Genomic DNA, 21,340 nt, shown 5'->3' with positions numbered 1-21,340 from the left:
AAGGAATAGTTGAGTGTGGGTCCCATCCCAGAGTTGGCGTTCATAGAGTACAACAAATAATAATAAGGTCTTCTGAAAGACAGGAAGCCTTGTAGCTCTGGTACTTCAGAGATTGTGCCTGGTAGTCTGGACTCTCTTGTTTTACCATAATCTTTATACTAGGTATTGGTACACCACTGACTGCATCCTTTTCATTTGTACATGTTGTGACCACCCTTGGCCCATGAGTTGTATTAAACCCCAGTCTCATTATCACTGGCCCAGTTGTCCATAAGCACCAGGACGCAATAGTCTGAGATGTACACTACCCTTGACATCTCATTAGGCATCTGAACTGGGCTGTGATGTTTTAGGAATACTTTATGAAAATGTAGACATTATGGGCCCTCCGTTTCATGCATGTGTAACCCACACACCTCCTGGGTGTGGTGCTCTGTCCCATCTACTGACACTGAGACCACTTAGAGTATGCTACAGCCTTAGCTAGCAACCATGTGGCTTTTAGCTCATGCAGTAGAGGCTCATACATTTAGCACCAGAAATCCCAGGTTCAATCCTGCCCACTGACAACAGGGGTCTGTCGGAGTTACATAAACAGCCAGTGGGATTGCACAGGTGCAAGAGTGCAGAATTGAGCTCTATGATCTGAAGCAGAAGCAACATGGTGGCACCAAAATCTCTTGAGAAATCAGACATGTTTCAGTTGTCACATCAAGTTTGCACTCCCTTTGTTTTCCAGAAGTAAATCTCAGCCCATGAATTTCAGCCCCCTTCTTTTTCATCCTGTCATACTCTTACTTTCCCGCCTAGGACAACATAGTCCTCATATCTTCAAAGAGTTGTGTGGGAATTATGTGGTTTCTCTGTGGCCATGTAACTCTTTCAGCTCAAAGTAGCAAGTCATGGGAGACTAAAAAGAATGAAAAATTCTACAGAAATTGCTGAAGCTTTCCAAAAGGGCTGTTAACTTACAGAAAGTGAATAGTAACATTTTGTAAAATTGGAAAAAAAATTCCATCAAAACTATTTTTCACTGGAAATTTGGGGTTTTGACAAAATGAAAGTTTTTTTTAAAAAGTGGTTTCATCAGAAAAATGTTGATATTTTCTCAGAAAAACCTGAACAGCTAAAACCAGAAATATTTTGACTAAAATATGGTGCCATGATGCCTCATGGGAGTTGTAATTTGGGTGTCTTATTTACCCCTTTTTCCTCTGTGGGCAAGGATATCTGGCTGGACTATATCTCCCATAATGCACCCCGACAAGTGATTCCTACCACACATTCCCTCATCAGGAGATGAGAAACTGGTGGACCATGGGAGATATAGTCTGACAGGGAGCCTGGCCCATAGAGGAGAATGGGAGTGTAACTATAGCTCCCAGGAGATGCCATTTTGAATGAAAATGTTTTGGCGTTTGATATTTTGCTGAAAAGTTGGACTTTTACATGGAAAAAATACACTTATTTTTTGACCAGTTCTAGTTTATAGCTCTTTTTGAAATGCAATCAAAGTGGCTTGTTGGTAAATATAAATATTAGGATTTATTTGCTGTCCCCTTTGGGTTTTTTAGCCAATAGCCAGCATCCTGCACTGCTGAGTATCAGTACTTTTCAAGCCAGCTAAAGACCTCCTTCTCAGAATACTGTACTAGACTCCAATCTCATTAACAAAAACCGCAGTAACGCCATTGAAAAGTGTTACTGCCATGTAACTGAGGTCAGACTCTGACCTCTAATGCCATAAAACACAAACCCATATTAAACCAATTGAGTTGAAGGGAATAAAGCTAAAGATTACATTACTTTGGTGACAATAGTGTTGGCTGGAGATTTGGGGAAGGGGGGAGAAAGTCATCTGGTTAGCATCTGTGGCAAAATTGGTGGTCTTTAGTTTTATTCAGCTCTAATCCTTTGGACAGTCAAAAATAAACAAATAAATAAATAATCATTGTTTCAGAAAGCAATAAGAAAAGGACAAATAGAGACGGGGTGGAGGCGTCCACAGTGTGTAGCTTTCAAAACCCCAGGAGAACAAACAGACGAGCTGCGGGGGACCTCTCAGGGAGTGCAATTTATAGAGAAATTGTCAAAGCTTTCATTCAAGGAGACTGACTCCACGGTAAATGGGAGAAATGTAGAGGCAGTAGCTCAGCAAAAGCATCTTACGTTTCTTAACAAACATTCCAAGGTTATCATAAAACAGTCCTGTGTTTTTGTGCTGCAGGGTTCCATTAAGCGAGATTCCTTCCCCAGCAACCCACACTGGCTACAGGTTTCACTCAATAGCTTTTTGTCTGACCTTCTGGGTAATTGCACATGACCTATAGTGTTGGGTTTTTTTTAATTCACTGAACAAAAAAGTGTGGGGCTTATGGCTATGAGACTACATATCTTATTTTGTGGGGCCAGCATTAATATTTAAATCCTCTGTGGACTGGATTGCTTTTGCATTTTGCACATAGTCAGATATTTTTTAAAGCAGCTATTGGATTGCATTTCAGTTTTCAGTACGAGCTATTTCCAAATAGGCCAGAAGATAGCAGAGGGACCTGCCTGATTTACAGTTACCTTAAAAACCAGAATTACCCCCTGCATTTTAAGGTATTTTAGATATTACAGAAAGAGATGGGATTTGGTGACTACACTATAAAACATGCAGCACATCACCAGCAAAGGACTGTTACCTCTCTAGATTAAAAGTTAAATATTTATGAAGGTTCAAGGGATTGTCAACATTAGTAACTAAGCAACTCTATTTGTTAATGATCAACAGAACAATCATAATTAGAGAAGGAAGGAGACCATGGTAAAAATCACCTCGGTGCAGAACATTATGGGAAATTCGTACAAATGACCAGGAAAGAAGCAAAGTCACGTTTCACAATAAAAAAAGGTAACAAAACAATTAAAGATAAACCTAAGGACTCAGGCTCTTCTGTGGGAATCTACTAATAGGTGGCTCTCTCTGCATGCACCTGGAGACAGCAAGGAGTGTGTGTGTATGTGTGTGTGTGTGTGTGTGATTGTTTAGAGTCTGGAAGGGGTCTGTTTCATATTAAAGAAAATCTGATTCCCTGTCCCCTCTCCTCCAAATTTGAAATACCAAGCTCTGCTCCCTCCCAAAAAAATACACCTTCATGTGAGAGTGGGAGCCCTGGACCATAAAGGAACTTCCCTTCAAGTAGGGCACTCTGAGGTCCTCTTCAAGAGATAGCTGAAAACTGAGACACGAAACTTCCCCTCGACATCAGATCCCTGCAATTTTCCACACCAAGTCCTAACACAAAGTGCAAAATCAGGTCAGTTGGAAAGAAAGAAAGAAAAGTATCTGGAGACAAACAGGGACAGGGTCTGTATACAGCAGCAATAATTACAGTAATGAACGTGACAAAAACAACGAGTAGTCCTTGTGGCACCATAGAGACTAACATTTATTTGGGCATAAGCTTTTGTGGGCTAGAACCCACTTCATCAGATGTATGGCGTGAAAAATACAGTAGGCAGGTATAAATATACATCACATGAAAATATGGGAGTTGCCTTACCAAGTGCGGGGGGAGGGGTCAGTGCTAATGAGACCAATTCAATCAGGGTGGACGTGGCCCATTCCCAACAGTTGACAAGAAGGGGTAAATATCAACAGAGGGAATATTACTTTTTGTAGTGACCCAGCCTCTCCCAGTCTTTATTCAGGCCTAATTTGATGGTGTCAAGTTTGCAAAGTAATTCCAGTTCTGCAGTTTCTCACTGAAGTCTGTTTTTGAAGATTTTTTGTTGAAGAATGACTACTTTTAAGTCTGTTATTGAGTGTCCAGAGAGATTGAAGTGCTCTCCTACTGGTTTTTGAATGTTACAATTCTTGATGTCTGATTTGTGTCCATTTATTCTTTTGTGTAGAGACTGTCCGGTTTGGCCAATGTACATGGCAGAGGGGAATTGCTGGCACATGATGGCATATGTCACATTGGTAGATGTGCAGGTGAACGAGCCCCTGATGGTGTGGCTGATGTGGTTAGGTCCAATGAGATGGCCCTTGAATAGATATGTGGACAAAGTTGGCAATGGGGTTTGTTGCAGGGATTGGTTCCTGGATTAGTGTTTCTGTTGTGTGGTGTGTAGTTGCTGGTGAGTATTTGCCTCAGGTTGGGGGGCTGTCTGTAAGCGAGGACTGGCCCGTCTCTGAAGGTCTGTGAGAATGAGGTGATCATCCTCCAGGATAGGTTGTAGATCCTTGATGATGTGCTGGAGATGTTTTAGTTGGGGGCTGTACGTGATGGCCAGTGGTGTTCTGTTATTTTCTTTGTTGGGCCTGTCCTGTAGTAGGTGACTTCTGGGTACCCATCTGGCTCTGTCTTCTGTACCCAGAAGTCTCTGTACCTTGTTAGTCTCTAAGGTGCAACAAGTACTACTCGTTGTTTTTTCCTGATTCAGACTAACACACTACCACTCTGAAACCTTACCATGACAAAAGTATGTTTAAGTGACATGACCACAAATAGCAGTGAAAAAACAGGGTAGTGAGGCGGAATAGCAAAAAAACCCTATCTGTATCATTTCACCTAATAACATTTATAAATCCTTCAGACAGCTCATCCCAAACAATTTATTCTGTCAGCAGAGGTACCCAGCAACATTTCCACCTAAAGGATCCTTGCTGTGGCTGACATGAAGAAATGGTATATCTAGAGTTGAAGGGGTCAGATCACAGAATGATGAGAGTCATGGGGTGCCTGTGACATGTTACTTTCTGACAGTCTGGAAACTTTCACATTCCAGATGCTGGACACTGACTAAAAGAGAGAAAAAGCATCTTACAGTCACCCAATTAGTGCCCTTCACAAACTCTCAGTTTGGACAGTACAGCTGAACTGCTTGATACTCTGTATCAGGCTCACTGAGGCTATAGGAAGTTATTTTGTCTACCTGCAGTAGTGAGGATTACTTCTAACAGGGTTTTATCAGAGAGGAACCCAACTTCATTTTAGTTAGTGTTCCAAATGTGATTGGAATCCCCTAGGCTATGGTGAATGGCTAAAGCTCAAATGTGTTTTTACATTTTTTAAATACAATTTGATGTTTGCTTCTGAACTAGTATTCAGGTGTACGGAGAAATCAGATTACACAGTGAGCATCGTTAGCAATCACTCTGCCGCTAGTAATATTTTTAATAGAGGAAAAACAAATTATAGGCATTGATTTTTAATATAAACTCTCTTTCTTGGAAACACCAATGTCCTGGAGATATCATGTTCCAGAAGCCTGTGATAATTCATTCTGATGGCTAGTGTACAATGAGGGGGTGAAGGTAATGCATAAAAATACGGTGCTGATTTACAGCCTTGCTCAATCCAATTGCCTTTAATTTAATTTAATTTTTTTTGGCATGAGAGTGTAAATCAACACAGCGTCTGTTCCATGGAAAATGCCTTACAAGAGTAAGGACACATAGTATTAAGGTGCGTTACTATTAAATGTAGTTTTTTAAAGTGCAAAATTAAAATATAAATTGCAACTTACTGAGAAAATTACAACCTTTTCTCAAGCCTCTAGCAACTCTCAAAACAACTGGGTCAGAGGGTGCAAATTTTTGAAATGCCAACTTTGTAATAGGAGGCAAGCCACAGAGATGGGTGAACATGAAATATATGTACACATATAGTCCAAATTCTCTAATACTTCACCCACTTTAAACAGCACTTAAACCAAAGACCTTTGCATTATGAAATATTTACATACATTTTTCCTTCAGTTTTTTGGCTTGCACCATGAGAGAGACTTGTCTTATTATGTGATATTTCTGGCTATGACGCAAAATGGATATGCATGGAGTCTTAAGAGTGCACCTCTCTTCCCAAACTTCCAAGTCAGTTTTGCAGACTCAAGAGATGGGTGCTCATTTGATTAAGAGAGAGGAAGATCATAGTAATTATTTTCTAAAACTGAGTTTACTGTTAGCCAATTGAAAGCTTCATTGAGCTGAATGATTAAAAGCCCACACTCAAGAAGTGTGTTTTTCCCGTTAGTGAGAAATCACTAGACATGGACAAGTGACACTAATATGTTTACAATGGCCAACATTTTCAAAGCTAGGGTCCAAAGCTAGGCTACTAAATCCATATTTAGCCACCTAAATAAACATGGCCTGACTTTGAAAGATGTTCAGCACGGGCTGCTCTCCCCAACTTCATCATGATTTGTGGGTGCCCAGCATGTGCAAAAAAAATCAAACCACTTATTTAGGTATATAGACATAGATTTAGGAGACAGATTTTAAGCAATCAGGTGTAAAAATGTTGGCCAGCTTGTACAGTTCTTGCAGGCATTACCTCATTGCTCTCCTTAATTATTTCCTCTCACTCTTTTCAATCCACCCAAATTAGCCACTCCAATAGCCTCCTTCCACTCTCCGTTCTGTACCTTTTTCTATGAATCTCTGTTGCTGTCTCAGTTTCCCTCACCAGTTTGTTAATGTAACCCTCTAGATAAGTTAAAACTCTCTCTCCTGCCATCTAGCATAATGAGAGTCCATGTCAAAAGTTTCCTTCCTCAGTGTTCTCCTTGACTGCAGGCTTCTCATTCACAGAGAGCCTTCAGTTTCCACCTGGTCTTGGTGCAGGTGTGAAGGGAAGTTTGCCTCCTATGTCGCCCGTAAGTGTCAACCTTGGGTCCTGGAAGGGTAAGCAGATACCTACTCAGGGTCTCAAGCCCACATGACTTCTTCACCCCATATGTTTCTCCCATCTCATTTCAGGTCTCTCTCCCACTCTGGGCTCCTGACACAAAATCCCAGGAGCTCACAAATGTTCACTAGGCAGTCATTCCAAAGAGATTTCCCCCCAAGCTTCCAAAGGGTCACCAAACTCCTACCCACCCCTCCCCATTCCAAGACGCTCTTCATGTTACTTCAGCTTCACTTCTAACTGCGGCCCAACCTCTTTCCGTGGAGAAAACAGAAATTACAGTTCCTTCCTCATTTTCTTCCCTCAAGATCATAGAGATATGATTATAAATCCTGCCCCCCCTTTCCAGAATACCCAGATAAAGAAGCCTAAAGTATCCATATATCCCAGGGACTATGAATCCCAGCATTTTACAACCAAATAGCAACCAGGGATAAGTCACTGAACATCCCTGGTGATCTATGTGGGAGAAGGTGCTAGAATGTATATAGCAGTAGTTAAAAGGAAATGGTTGCAGTGGCTCAATTTTTTTTTTATTCCCTAACTTCTTAGCTGTATGGAGTTTTCTGTAAGTCACTTTTGGAACTGGCAGGGTTCAAGAGTTTTTTGGGGCAGATAATGGTAGTTATTTCTTACCTTATAGACAGCAGATCTTGTGCAATTTCTATTTGTGGTCAGTATTGTGGTGAGGAAGCACTGTTGTATACAGTCACGGTACACAGATCGCTCTAGCTAATTATTAGACGGGGAAGTCACTTGCAAAACTTTAGGAATGGTTTACTTCTTCACACATGTTGCCTTCAGTTTCCTGAGTCATTTTGAATCTATATAACATTTAATGACAGTTCAAAACACAAGTCAGTGGGAGGGTATCTGTAGGGAACAGTATAGAGTCTGGCAACTGCATATCATTCATAAATTCCCTTATGTGCTGCAGGTGGAGATGAGAAATAGTTCCCAATTTTCTAACATATGTGGTATTCTTGACACAGGTGACCTAATGGTGAGAATTATATTTTCCTTGCCGTTACTCTCCATAAAATAAGAGGAAATATATCAATCAGCTCCTTTAGCACAGTCACAGGCAGAAACACAGAAGACTAGAACCTAAGAAGAGAGAAAAAGGTGCTCCAAACTTCTTTGTGTCATTGACTCAACTCTGGAGGTAATAATTAGAGCAGGTTAAGAATTTTTTGACAAAAGTTTTTTTTTCCTCTCAAAAAGTGGCAACTTATTTAAACCAAAGCATTTCACAGGAAAGAGTCAGTTTTAACTAAACTTCATTGGGAAGAGGGCTCAGGCAAAGATGGAATTTCTGCTCAAAATCAGAGAGAGAGAGAGAGAGAGAGACCCACCACGAGATACCCACTAAGCGGTGCTTAAAGTGCTCTGGGACACAATGGGTCACAGACCTGGAAGATAAAATTTCTAAAAAGTGAGCCAGGTCACTGAGGGACTCACTTGCAATACAGGTTTTGTATTGCATAAGGGAAACCCCACTCTGGTTGGCTGCTTTTCCCGCTTGCCCCGCTGCTGGGGTAGAGCAGCCAGTCAGAGCTGCTGCGGGCAGCAGGCAGAGCTCCCTACCTCCCCTCAGGAGCCAACATCATTCTCCTTGGAGAGGGGGGAGGCAGAAAGAGCCCAGGTCAGCTCTGCTCCCTCTTCCCTCCTGTGAGCAAACGGATGGCTCCTCTTCTCCCTGCAACCCCTGGCTTGGAATCGGAAGAGGGGACCTTGGCCCACACCTGGGAGTGGAGGGGGGGGTGGCGAAGAACTTCAGGAGCTCCAGAGGTGAGGCCAGGGAAGAAAACCTAGTTTGGGGGCAGAAATAATTGCTAGACAGGCAGACGTGGGTGATGATAGACCCTTTGCCTCGTTTTTCAGACAACATTAAGCACAGCCAATAGAGAAAGACACAACTCATACTAGTTACTAGGCACACATCTGGTATGTGGGAGACTACGGTTCAAATCAAACAGAGTATGGACTTGAACCTGGGTCCCACATCCCAGGGGAGTGCCCTCATCACTAACTAGGCTATAGGGTGAGCGGGGTGGTATATGAATCTCTTTCTTGGTTTTCCATGAAAAAAATTGAAAGGTCTTGATTTTGTTCCCAGGCAGAACAAACATTTTTGAAATCTCAAAAATGTTCATGGGACAGGAAGACAATTTCCTGCTCTGCTCTAGTGTTAATGCTATGATATAAATTGGGCTTTAAAGCAAAGCCTAGCTGCATGCTTCCACAGGAACCAGCTGGATAACTAGGGAACATCTTATGGACTCTGGGGTACTGCACTTTATGAGACTGTCTTTTGATTTTGTCAAGCTCAAGGCCATTTCCTTTTTATAGTTCAGTGTGGATCAGAAGGGCTACCCAAGGGGTGAACCTTCATGCTTGTGAAACTCTTGCATGTGTAGTGATTAGCCCCATCCAAATGACTCCAGCCCAGAGACTTTATTAGCTCAGCTAGTCCAAAAATGCCAACTTGCAGAGTACTGCTTCAATCAAAATAATCTCTCAGTGAAATTACACTGTGCCAGTTAAAGCAATTCCTCAATGGTAGATTCACCTTGTTCTCCAGGGGGAGAACTAGAACATCCTTCCTGAACACTCCCCCTGAACTTATACATGAGTTAGTGGTTAGAATGTTCTTTAAATCAGAGTCAAATTTATCTTGATTAAAAACAAATGTTACAAATCAGTGACAGTTGCAGACAGTTGAAGGTCTGTTATTTGTAGCCTATAGTTGGAATGAACTGGAAGAGACAGAGTAAAGAGCAGATCATATAGAATTATGTATTTTCTCTTTTACTCTCCAACTGCACCATGCCTTTTTTTAAACTATGTGACAGGTTTTCCATACATGATAACAGTATTTCACTCCACAACATATGGAGCCTTTTATGAAAGGTTTAGGCACAAACATCAGATCTTAAAACAGTCTGAATATGAGTAATGCACCAAAATTTTGCAAACTTCTTGTTTTCTTCAATGTCAGACCATGAGGTAAATGCACTTCACTCACTTTATAAAGACAAAGCCCTTCTTAGTTTAAGATGACTCAGGGTAATTCATATCTGCTAATGTTTCACAGCTGTGTATAGGAACATTTAGGCAGAAAAGTGAGATACACACCTTTTAACTCCAGTCAAGTTAGACAATGGAAAAGACATCAACTGAAAAGTCAGCTGGGTTGAAACAATGGGTCTTTAATGGTAATAACTGCTAATGACACTTAGCATTTTACATGTTTAGAGAGTTGCATAAAGATTGAGTAAATAATCCTATCCCTCTGAGTGTTAGAGGGTATTGTCCCCACTTTACCAATGGGGAAACCAGAACACAGAGATGATAAATAACCTGCTCAAGGTAATACAGCAAACCAGCAGCAAACCTGGGATTAAAACTCCTTGGATTCTAGGCTCATGTTCTAAGCACTAAAATAATAAACTATTTTTTCCCCATAAATTATTGAATTGAAACCTGGCAAAAATGTATGATATTGCAGCGTTGAGAGAAATGGAAGACAATGTACATGCTATCAAAGTATAATCTTTGGGGCTGATGTCAAGAATGATCTAGCACTTGGATTAAAAATCAAAATGCTCCAGAAAGAGATGGGTCAGAACTAAATCTCCAGCTCTGAACAACTCCTAGTTTGCACATGTTTGATATCCAAACACAGCTCTAAGTGCAAATTTTGCAGCTTTCTCCAGCTTTAGAAGTGATCAAATCAAAACCCTCCGTAAAACACCCAGAAAATTTGGGGTGGTCCAGAGCCACACTTTGAGTCATCTCGGTTGATAACCTATTTTTCCCCCTATGATTTGCAAATTTGCTTTACCTAAGATTTAGAGCAGGGGTGGGCAAACTATGGCTCACGGGCTGCTTCCGGCCCATCAGAAGTTTTTATCTGGCCCTCGAGCTCCCGTAAGAGTAAGTAAGAGGCAGACAATTTAAGGGATATGAGCAAGATTTTTTTAGTTTTGAAAAACCAGCAGTTATATTTATGTTGGTAAAGGACTTTAACTCTTTGTATTATAATGCTAGTTTAATGCTGATAAATCTCCCATTTATTTGCAATAGGTCCCCATGTTAATTTTCTCCATTACATTAAAACAGCCTAGCTCCAGTTTTGGTGTGACTCAACATTGCTAAGATAAAATGTTATGAAAAAATAGTTTCTATGGATATGCATTTGTGGGAACTATTTTTAAAAGTTACTGTTAACAGCTATCTGTTTTTTGTGACTTTTGGAAAGGAATGGAATGGTTTTTGATCATTTTGTCTAATTTTAGCACCAAAAATTACCATTAGAAATTTTATTAATTGGCACCTTCGTAGGTAGTCTGAAAAGAGAAGTAAAGACTCAAATAAACTAGAGCACTGAATTCTGGCAGACACTTGTCTCATTACATTACTTGCATATGTGAACTAAATATGAAAATAGTACATATACTAAGTTGTCATGGGACAAGTGGGAAGATCCTTTCATGGATGAGAATTGGTTAAAAGACAGGGAACAAAGGGTAGGAATAAATGGTAAATTTTCAGAATGGAGGGAGGTAAGTAGTGGTGTTCCCCAAGGGTCAGTCCTAGGACCAATCCTATTCAACTTATTCATAAATGATCTGGAGAACGGGGTACGCAGTGAGCTGGCAAAGTTTGCAGACGATACTAAACTGCTCAAGATAGTTAAGACCAAAGCAGACTGTGAAGAAGTTCAAAAAGATCTCACAAAACTAAGTGATTGGGCAACAAAATGGCAAATGAAATTTAATGTGGATAAATGTAAAGTAATGCACATAGAGAAAAATAACCCCAACTATACATACAATATGATAGGGGCTAATTTAACTACAACTAATTAGAAAAACAATCTTGGCATCATCATAGATATTCTCTGAAGACATCCACACAGTGTGCAGAGGCAGTCAAAAAAACAAACAGGATGTTAGGAATCATTAAAAAGGAGATAGAGAATAAGGCAGAGAATATCTTATTGCCCTTATATAAATCCATGGTACGCCCACATCTTGAATACTGTGTACAGATGTGGTCTCCTCATCTCAAAAAAGATATACTGGCATTAGAAAAGATTCAGAGAAGGGCAACTAAACTGATTAGGGGTTTGGAACAGGTCCCATCTGAGGAGAGATTAAAGAGGCTAGGACTTTTCAGCTTGGAAAAGAGGGGACCAAGGGGGGATATGATAGAGGTATATAAAATCATGAGTGGTGTGGAGAAAGTGAATAAGGAAAAGTTATTTACTTGTTCCCATAATATAAGAACTAGGGGCCACCAAATGAAATTATTAGGCAGCAGGTTTCAAACAAATAAAAGGAAGTTCTTCTTCACACAGCACACAGTCAACTTGTGGAACTCCTTGCCTGAGGAGGTTGAGAAGGCTAGGACTATACCAGGGTTTAAAAGAGAACTGGATAAATTCATGGAGGTTAAGTCCATTAATGGCTATTAGCCAGGATGGGTAAGGAATGGTGTCCCTAGACTCTGTTTGTTTGTCAGAGGATGGAGATGGATGGCAGGAGAGAGATCACTTGATCATTACCTGTTAGGTTCACTCCCTCTGGGGCACCTGGCATTGACCACTGTCGGTAGACAGGATACTGGGCTGGATGGACCTTTGGTCTGACCCAGTACGGCCATTCTTATGTTCTTATCCTACATTACAATTGACATTTACGTTTTCATTATATAGCTCAATAGCACAAACTCTCTCTCACCCCAAAAGGTGATGTTCTGCCTAAAATATGCTCACGATAATTCATTCAAAATAATTCTGCAAAAAATTATTCCATGTGAATAGGAGGTTCAGACCGAAAGAACTGATGGACCTAGGAGTGTGTGTGTGTGATGCCATAACATGCATGTAATTTACAATAGAAGAGCACAGGCTTCAAACTAAGCTTATAATAGCATCAAACTGCTGTATAATTCGTGCCCTAGATGGAATAATTATATTTCTAAGTGTTTCGGTCCAAAGCTGATTCTTAATTTACATTTTTTTGCTGACTCCTTTATCCTCACTGTGAGTAGCCAAATTTCACAAGCTTGTTCTAAGAACTCTTCTTCTGTTTTTTGTAAACACCTATTTTTTTTTAGAGCTAGAACTTTAGCCCAAGTTAATCAGTCTATAGATTTTAGCTTGCAGATGGAAGAGATGTTAAATCATTGTGACTTTTAAGTATACAGGAAATCCTTTTTGAAATGCCCAATACATATAGTACCTTTGATGTTTGCAAAAGTTCTCCCTGTTCCCCACCTTTTCTCCTGTGCTTTCATTATATTATTTTAAATGACACATTTCATCAGCTGTGTTATATCGGGGAAGCTTTGAGGCATGTTTAACATTCCATGTCTACGATAATTAAGTTCTTCTCTCAAAAATGCCAATATGCAAATTATAACTATGCTGGCTGCCCCATGCTTAACTGAAGAAAGATCATTTGCTGAATAGTTAGAAATAAGGGGGCATGTACCATAATGATAACAATACTTAGCACATTTTTCTACCACCTGAAGGATCCCATACAGTTCCTCTTTAATGCAGTCACTTTTGATGTTGAAGGCATTAGCTAACCAGTGTCCAGCATAATGTTTAACAACAGAGGTCAGGGAGGGAAAATTTTGTCCCAAGGCACCAGGGCAAACTCTACTCTTACAAAAAACACCACTAGATCGTCAATGCAGAGTAAGGCAGGACTTTGTTTTGTGAGATCAGCGCCAGAAGACAGACCCACAGTACAATGCATAATCAAATCATCCAGAAGTCCAAGAAGATGAATGGGCTGCATCAATCTTACTAGAGTTATGTGGTGTATTGAAAACTGTTAAAATTAGAAGCTATCACTTAAAATAGAAAGGGGTTGGTCCTGCTTGCAGGTCAGAGGCTCTGTGGGGAAGAGCGTGATCTGGGTTTTCAGCAGTCTGCCTGCAAAAGAGCCAGTCTGCAAGGTGGGTTGAGTTGTGCCGCTCTGCTGTCTCTCTCTGTATTTGATTGCTGTGTGCTAGAATTCTTGGTACTTAGATATATAGTGCCATTATTGGGGTTACTCTGTACTCCAAATCCCTACAGTGCCTGTAGTGTGCCAGGTGTACCACGTCTCAGAGGCAAGCACTTGAGGTCCTTCAGCGACCAGGCCTTGTAGGCACTAGCCCTGGTGGGTCCCAATAACCATCAGACACATGGCTAAGGGAGACGGTGTTTTACTCGTGCTGACAGAAGAGGGAAAGGTTGCAGATACCCTAAGTACAGAAGATTAAACAGTTACAGTTTAGCATGAGCAATAGGGGATCGTGTTTGGGCCCCTCTGGCAGCCAGTCAAAAGTCATGGCACTTAACTGCCCGGGATGCCCTCTCCTGTCCAGCCTCTATTCAAACAAATAGGAGCTTGCAGGTTTCCAGACTAGGCTTAGTTATTGTCTCTCATTAGCACCCCTCTGCATTGGCTCCCTGCCCAGCTGCTGCTATTCCCCGGTAGGTCCACACAGACCTGCACCCAGCTGTAACATCCAGCAGTTGCAGCCTGTTCACAGAGATCTCTATCCACAGTTCCTGGGGTTCCTCTAAAGCTCACTTCTGCCATGCGCCTCCCATTCCCAAATAGAACCCAGCTACTTCCTTCCTGGTTAAGGACCTTTCCTCTTACCTAGCCTGGGGAAAGGGGACCACAATGGGGCTGATAGAAACTGCTTAGCCAGGAGAAGGGGATTTGCAGTGGGGAGCCCCCCTGGTAGTCCGCTGCTTAGCAGATCCATTACAGCAATTTTACACGACAACCTTTCAGGAAGAGTATTTATGTTTTGTTTCTAATTCTGTGTGTATGCCATCCATGTAACAAGTTAGAACCTATAATTCTAGATATTCCAAACAAGGGCACAATTCTGCCAACCCAACGTCATCCCATTGGCCTCAGTGGGATTACCCACATGAGTATGGACTGCTCACAGCAGTAGAGACTGTCAATTTGCAAGATTTTGTCCATCATGCTTAGGGACATATTCTGTCACCATTACTAATATTGATTAGCACCTATAGACCTATCTGACCTGCTCTTATAGACCTATTCCCCTGTCTCACAGGTGATTTTATGCTTGCTAGAGGTTACATGACATTATAGGAGTATAAAATTAATGGGGGTATTGCTCATTAGTTTGGAACATGCATGGGGGCAAATACATGAACATAAGTAAATGGGTTATTAGGATTGTTATGATTAAAGGCATGTTGTATTAAGGGCTCAGATTTAGCTGAATAATACAGGCCTAAGGAAAAAAACCCAGGTCAGATGGGAGTAGTTAAGTAACCCCAAATGGGTATAGTATATCAGAGTTCCACAACAAAGGAGTTTTGAGAGGCTTTGGCAATTAGGTTGCTATCCAGTATCTAAGCAGTTAGATCTCATTTACATATAGGAATTATTAAGAAATAAATGATGTAAATCATGAATGTTAATGCTTAATTATGAACACCCCAAAGGCCACATATGGATAGGGGTAGGAATTGACCTTATTACAATGAAGTAAAAGAGTCATATATGGTATATATCTATATGGTTACCATAAGGAAGGGTATAAAAATACTACATCCAGTTCCCAGGGCAGGGCAAGGGGCAAGGGGCAAGGGTGTTCAGTTTTCTGCAAATAGAAAGTTGGCAACCAAACAAGACATTCTCATACGTAAACTAGGGAAATATGGTCTAGATTAAATTACTATAAGTAGGTGCATAACTGGTTGAAAAAATGTACTCTAAGGGTAGTTCTCAATGATCTGCTGTCAAACCAGCTGGGAGGACATATCTAGTGTGGTCCTACAGGAGTGTCCTTGTTCCAGCATTATTCAATATTTTCATTAATAACTTGGAAAAGGGAGTGCAGATTATGCTTATAAAATTTGCAGATGACACCAAGGTGGGCGGGGTCGCAAGCACTTTGGAGGACAGGATTAGGATTCAAAGTGACCTTGACAAACTGAAGAATCGGTCTGAATTCAACGATATGAAATTAAATAAAATGGAAAGCACTTCTCTGAGGTAGGAAACACAATCAAATACAACCACTGAAGAGGTTTGCCTTTTAATTCACTTCTTTCCTCAACAGAGTGAGTAAAATATTCCCTTTTATTCCCCTGGAAATGAAGGAAGTATGCTCCTGAATATATAAAGCATGAACATGAAACTGACAGATTAAGCTGGAAAAAAAAACCCAGAAGAAAGCACAATAATAAGGAATACCTGAAAGAAAAGTCATTTTATTGAAATCCGTTCGCCGAGGGAGTTAAGGAGGAAGTCAGAGGAGGGACTATAATAAATGTGTCTCTGTAAAGGTCAAAAAAATGAATGAATGAAAACTCCAAGACAAATTTGCCAGAAGCTGGGAATGGGCAACAGGGGATGGATCACTTGATGATTACCTGTTAGGTTCATTCCTTCTGGGGCACCTGGCGTTGGCTGCTGTCAGAAGACAGGATACTGGGCTAGATGGACTTTTGGTCTGACCCACTATGGCTGTTCTTATGTTCTTATAAGATATAAGGCCAGATCCCATGGTGCATCTTCTCTATCCCATGCCCTGTAAAGCCAGCGTTACCAAACATGAGAGGATGATTCCAGTTGAAGGGAGATCCTCTAATGAAGTAGAAACTCCTGTGTCATCCCTCTTCCCTGCTGCTGGTGAAGTAGGCATGGCCAGAGGAAAGAGACATGGCCAGCATGTCTTATGCTCTGCCAGTCTCTGGCTGCCATTTTAGACCATTAGGGCCATTTACAGCTGGTATAATTTAGAGCAGCCCTAACTGCTGGAAATTGGCCCTGCACACAGTGTAGCTAGAATCAGGAGGATGCAAAGGCAAACTTTATGCTGCCTTTACACACACACACACACACACACACACACACACACACACACACACACACACACACTGTGTGGACCTTGGTGATAGCATGGGATCTGGTCCATAATACTGGAGGATCCAGTCAGGGATGTAGAAAATTAGAGCCTCAGCCTGCAAACTGCTGAGCACAATCTACTACACTTCAACTTCTTTGCGAGTTGAAGGCATTCAGCCAATAGATTCCAATTTCATAAAGACAATTTTGCAACCCAAAACAATTGCACCTATTAATTGTGAGCGAAAATGATAGCATGGGGCTATCGATGCACCTGGTTGCAACTGCAAAGGAGGAATTAAAAATCTATATGCTAGCATTTGGAGAAGCAAATATTGAGGGCACAATGATTTGTAAGTGGAAATCTGAGCCTTCAAAGTTGGAAATTGACTTGAAGATCTTAATCATATGTGGGAGTTTTAAGAGGCAGAAAAGAAATTGAACACAGTGATATTATAAGTAGACGGGATGAGAGATGAATTGTCAAGAAGCCTGACCCAGCAGATCTTATTCAGGCAAAATTCCAGCTGAAGTGCATGAGTTTTGACTGAATAAGGACTACAGGATTACACCCTATAAAATAATATAAAATCAGTAGAATCCTGGCATAGAAGGTGCATTACAACATTTCCTGCACAATCAGAATAAAGCAAGGGATCGGGTAAAGGTCTGGTGTCATTAATATATGACCATAGTAAAGATTAATAAGTAGAGAAGCTGGATATGATTTCTAAAAATGTTGATAATCAAAGGGCAGTTACAGCAGATTTAGTCTAGTGTAACTGCATTTGATTTACACTTGCATAAATGAGAAGAGAACAACATGTATAAATGAAGAGGGTAGTTGTCACCACACTGGAATCCGTAATATCTTCATCATCTCCATCTTTCTCCTTTTATCTTTTCTTAAGAAGGACAAATGTTGAAGAAGGAAGGCAATTTAAAAATAAATGGTTTTATAAGAATTAAAAAAAAAGATTAAAAGAATGAATATTAAAAGCATGTAGACATTTCTGTCTGGTATTTGCTATTTAGTTGTGTGGAGAACTCTGAAGAGCAGGTGGAATTAGTCAGATAAAACCTCAGAACAGCACAAAGTCCCCAATTATGAATGAAAAAAAAGACAAAAGACACACAGGCAGGTTGATTGAAGGCACAGAGATGTTCGAGTAAGAAAGTGTGCAGGACAGATGCATGAGTATCATTAGAAGACTCCACTCTGGGTCCCCAAGGTGAAATGAGCAGCAGGTGCATGGCTGCTGAAGTGGGAAAATAAAGCAGGCAGTTTCAAAGGGCAGAAAGACATCCTAGCCCTGGGAAACATTCATTATAATGCAGCAGACTTGAAAGCTCCCTGAACACGTGCGATTATAGTCTCCAGATTTGAAAACAACTGATTTTGTTGCAAAAACCCCCACATGAACAGTCAAAAGCCAACAGAGGTCTTAAGTTTCAGATAGTAACTTCGCTGCTAGTAACAGCAGGAACTGTTAAAGAAGGGTTAAAGTAAAGACACTGATTCCAGAGTTTAGGATAGAATCCAGGATGAAGGATAGGTCAGATAAAGTATCTTAAGTCCTGAAAATCCTTCCAAGGGAAGATACTGTTTCTGATATGATTTTGATATTAATGGAGGAGTACAATTGAATAATACCTAAACTATTTTTATAACATGGATATCTCTACAGAAGTTGTGTTTTGGGTTAGATTTTCCTGCACGGCTGTAGTACAGTGCTTTTGTAAGGTGAAATCTCAGTCAAGAATGAGGGCCAAAAACTGCTCTCAGACATACCAGCGTAAGTTCAAAATAACTCCATTGACTTCAATAGAACTAGATGGAATTTCACACCAATGTGTAGGGAAATGAAAATAGAATTTGGCTCAGACCATGCTAAAGGAAGAAAATACCAGTTTATAAATGGAACCAGTGACTTAGCCATAGCTTAGCCATCAGCCACACTTCTTTTAACTGCAGTTTGTGTTCAACAGGCTGAGTTTGGAGCTTTGACTATCTCCCTGGTTACACTGTGAGTATAAAAAGCAACACAGGGGCTTTCAAAAGCCACAGCCATGCTGGCCCTGAGCGGGGACACTACATAAATGAGGGACTTTCAGAAGTGAAGTTTAAAGCACAATAAAAGTATGCTATTATAACTAATTATTTTATCCATATATTAGCCAGCATAAAATATGCAAGATTTTATAAATATATCAAAGGCTTTTAGTTACATCAAAAACCACTTACATTTTCATCTATTATGGTTAGGGCTTAAGGTTTCCAATTCAAACCATTTGTCATTTCTTGCTTGGAAAAGCCGATATTCTAGAAGTACACTGACACTTTCAAGTTATGTCCCTGGTTCATGGAACAGTATTTGAAATGCATTTCTTCTCCCCCACCATAATAGGGAAGCACACAACCAGCAAACCACTATTTACTGCCTGTGAAACTCTGCATGCCCTGTCAAAATTAGGGTAAAGAAAAGTTTCCTCCATTTAGTCAACCATTTTTATACTTAGCTTGAAAAATACAGAGAGGCTGCATTCACACTTTTTTTTGGACAGAAGGATAAAAACGACAAACCCCCGAACCAAAGTATTCCATTGTGCCCTGCGGCAGGTTTAGCTTTATGAATTGTGCCTTTGTGTGTGTTACTGTCCCTTTAACTGCTGAACACTCACTATATGGCAGAGTTCATGGCTAGTCAACTGAAGCCTGAAGTTGGAACTGGACCCGAGAGCATACTGGGTGGTATCTGTAACAAGGAGCATTCCAATGTGCTAATTCTGAGTGAAATTCACCTCTCTGCAGAGGGGCAGCAAAAGACATCGGCACCACTCAAGGGCTTATGAAAATGGTACCCAGACCTTGTGATCGTTTTCTTTACAGGGGCATATTTCACCCTTGGAACATTTTGTTGTATTATTTACTTGCTGTTTGCTCTCTTATCCAGCTGAAGCTATTGATTTCTTTGGCTGAGTGGGTATCTGGAGAAATAACAAGAATTTCTGGCAATGAGGATGGGATGATTTTAAAAGAGTAAAGCAACCAGTGAAGTAGCAGTGAAGGAAACAACGTCTGGCTTAAAGAAGGAAAGGTAAAATGATTATTTGAGGAAAAGTTATCAGGCTCCACTAGAGTGGAGGAGAGGAAAATTTTGTAGTGTATGTACAAAGGCTATAGAAGTATTTCTATGCCAAAAAGACTGAAATTGCATTAAATCAGATTTCATTTCATTTTTTATAACATTGTCTGGAACATAAACATTTGCAGTCCTAAAAGACTTACATTTCCCTTGAGAACCAGGAGAAATGGACAATAAAAATGTATTTGAAATACTTTACAAAAAGCCCAAACACACACACACACACACACACACACTGTACCTCAAACATCCTTGATGGATGATATAATTTCACTTAAGAAACCAAAAAGAGAATTTATCTCTGGCTAGACTTTTAGGGCCTGATACATTTCCCATTGAAGACAATGGGAGTGGATCCATCATCTTCAGAGAAGGTTGGATCGGGACCATTATTTCACAGATTGGCATTTTTACAAATTTGAAAGAAACCTTCAATGACAGTTCTGAGTTCATCCCCAGAAGAAGGTAAACTGGTTTTGCATCACTGTCCTTGCCCAAAGTTTCTGTTAGAGGAGGGAAGCTAACTTCTAGTTGGGACTTTTATAGAAAGGGCCTACCCAATGGAGACTACCTGAGGGAATACACTGAATCACAGCATCACTCACGTACTCTCCCCCACAGCTAGCATCAACATCCCTCCAGCCATACGTTCCAGTACAGGGATACTATACCCTTGGTTAGTCTGATGGAAGCCAGTGTAATTGAGAGGTGTGGTGAGCCTCCTGTGGGTGGAACAGATTGTGGATATAAATCCATGTGTATGGAAGAGCAGGGAGAGTGTGAAGAAATCATCCTCCTTCTTAGAAAAGTAGAAGACCAGCCATTGTGCCAGTAGGAAATACACAGACTATGCTGGTCTAGAATCAGTCATGACATTAGATTCTTCATAAAGGTGGAATAAGAATATAGTTGTTGCTTCACCACAGTAGAGACAAGCCAGCATGGGAGACGTGCCAGCTTCACCACACAGGACAGTGGAAGTCCCAGTTTGGTGTTTTTACCCCAGAACCCATGGAGGAATTCTAACTGAGTCAGTCAGAATGCCTCTCACAAACCTCCCCTCTCACAAACACAACCCAGGTCTTAAATGCCCCATTATAACCCTACCTGAGTTGTTAGGTCTGAAATGGAAGCTTCATGGCCATACGGTACATTCCCCAGGACATGAGCACAGGTTTCCAGTGGATCTATAGGTGTAGATTTCTGGAAAAGGAGCTCAGGGGGCAATGTGAATAAACAGGAAGTTGAGGGGAGTTTAGAGAAACCCATAAAGGAAGGCAAATTGAACGAAGTATCCTTTCTTTTGTAAATAATGTGTTAAAATATGTGCTACACTATTAAGGCTATACACAGCGTTTTTTGCTACACCACTTCTATATATATCAACAATAGTCACATAGATAAAGCCTTGCACATCACTATAAAGAGGTACCTTGTACTACCCCCCTCTCTTTCTAAAGCAGTGGAAGAGTTAATTAATTCAGACATTTATTCAATAGACTGAGTCTATGTCTACACTATAGACTTTACAGCAGCACAGCCTTACCACTGCAGCCATGCCACTGTACGGTCTCCTGTGTAGCCGCTCTATGCTAGCAGG

The 21,340-nt window shown here is 40.7% G+C and overlaps 1 long non-coding RNA gene across 1 annotated transcript in view; it reads left to right on the top strand.

The window, feature by feature from the left end:
- Positions 1-2,802: 2,802 nt before the first annotated feature.
- LOC123354483 overlaps positions 2,803-21,340 on the top strand; it is a 73,206-nt gene continuing 54,668 nt past the window's right edge. Inside the window, exon 1 of the long non-coding RNA XR_006574767.1 lies at positions 2,803-2,896. This is a non-coding gene — a long non-coding RNA (uncharacterized LOC123354483). The remainder of the gene's footprint in view (positions 2,897-21,340) is intronic.

The sequence above is a fragment of the Mauremys mutica genome, chromosome 1 (genome assembly GCF_020497125.1).
Source record: "Mauremys mutica isolate MM-2020 ecotype Southern chromosome 1, ASM2049712v1, whole genome shotgun sequence".
Classification (NCBI taxonomy): Eukaryota; Metazoa; Chordata; order Testudines; family Geoemydidae; genus Mauremys; species Mauremys mutica.
The sequence above is the reverse complement of the archived record's forward strand: the minus strand, read 5'-3'. Positions and strand labels throughout refer to the sequence as shown.